Below are 1,667 nucleotides of genomic sequence, written 5' to 3'. Positions count from 1 at the left end.
TGAGACAGTCTTCTCTGTCACCAGGCTGAAGTGCAGTGGTGCGATTTCAGCTCACTGCAACCTCCACATCCTGGGTTCAAGCAATTCTCCTGCCTCAGCCTCCCGAGTAGCTGGGACTAAAGGTGCCTGCCACCATGGCTGGCTAACTTTGTATTTTTAGTAGAGACAGGATTTCACCATGTTGGCCAGGATGGTCTCGATCTCTTGACCTCATGATCCACCCACCTCAGCCTCCCAAAGTGTTGGGATTACAGGCATGAGCCACCGTGCCCTGTCTGGAAGCATTTTTAAAAGAAAATGATTCATACTATATGTTTTTATGAAAGTACATACTGACAATAACAGTACTAACCTGTATGGTACAATAAAAATATTAAACTTTAAGATGCATAACAAATGCAATTGTGTCTTGGGATCTAGGTCTTTAGCTATTTGCAATAATCTTTTTTGGTGCTTTTTTTTGTTTTTTTTTTTTTGAGATGGAGTCTCACTCTGTTGCCCAGGCTGGAGTGCAGTGGCGCAATCTCGGCTCACTGCAACCTCTGCCTCCCAGGTTCAAGCGATTCTCCTGCCTCAGCCTCCCAAGTAGCTGAGACTACAGGTGCGCACCACCACGCCTGGCTAATTTTTTTATTTTTTTTAGTAGAGATGGGGTTTCACCATATTGGCCAGGCTGGTCTTGAACTCCTGACCTCGTGATCCACCTGCTTCGGCCTCCCAAAGTGCTGGGATTACAGGCGTGAGCCACCACACCCGGCCACAATAATCTTTAGTGATTTTTTGAACAGTTAACTTCTACGTCATGATTTAACCAATAAACTAAATTTAAAATGAAAAAAAAAGATAAAAATGGGCTGGGTACAGTGGCTCATGCCTGTAATCCTAGCACTTTGGGAAGGCAAGGTAGGAGGATCACTTGAAGCCAGCAGTTCAACACTAGCCTAGGCAACAAAGCAAGACCTCAACTCTATAAAAAAAAATTTCTTTTAATTAAAGTTACAATTACGTAAAGATAAAAATGGTACACCTGAACGGCGCGCTTACCATGGACGAGGCTTACAGGACCGGAAGTTGCTCTGGGTGAGTCAGTGAGTGAGTGAGTGGTGAGTGAATGTGAAGGCCTAGGGCATTACTGTACACTGCTGTAGACTTGATAAACATTGTACATGTAGGCTATGCTAAATGTATAACAAATATTTTTCTTTCTTCAGTAATAAATTAAGGAATGATACAGAGAAGATCAGCATGGTCCCTGTGCAAGGATGACATGTGAATTAGTCTGTTCTCACATTGCTATAAAGAAATACCCGAGAGTGGGTAATTTATAAAGGAAAGAGGTTTAACTGACTCACAGTTCAGCATGGCTGGGGAGACCTTAGGAAACACAATCGTGGCAGAAGGCAAAGGAAAAGCAGGGCACCTTCTTCACAAGGCAGCAGGAAGGAGAAGTGAGTGCAAGCAGGAGAAATGCTAGATGCTTATAAAACCATCAGATCTCGGCAGGGCGCGGTGGCTCACACCTATAATCCTAGCACTTTGGGAGGCCGAGGCGGGCAGATCACCTGAGGTCAGGAGTTCAAGACCAGCCTGGCCAACATGGGGAAACCCCGTCTCTACTAAAAATACAAAAATTAGCCGGACAAGGTGGCAGGTGCCTGGAATCCCAG

At 44.8% G+C, this 1,667-nt stretch overlaps 1 non-coding gene across 1 annotated transcript; it reads left to right on the top strand.

The window, feature by feature from the left end:
- Positions 1–1,191: 1,191 nt before the first annotated feature.
- LOC112134006 (U6 spliceosomal RNA) lies at positions 1,192–1,297 on the top strand. The gene has a single exon (XR_002915599.2). It is a non-coding gene; the product is annotated as a U6 spliceosomal RNA (small nuclear RNA).
- The last annotated feature ends 370 nt before the right edge of the window (positions 1,298–1,667 follow it).

Source organism: Pongo abelii, chromosome 5 (genome assembly GCF_028885655.2).
Source record: "Pongo abelii isolate AG06213 chromosome 5, NHGRI_mPonAbe1-v2.0_pri, whole genome shotgun sequence".
In the NCBI taxonomy this organism is placed as follows: Eukaryota; Metazoa; Chordata; class Mammalia; order Primates; family Hominidae; genus Pongo; species Pongo abelii.
This window is presented reverse-complemented; position numbering and strand designations above follow the sequence as displayed.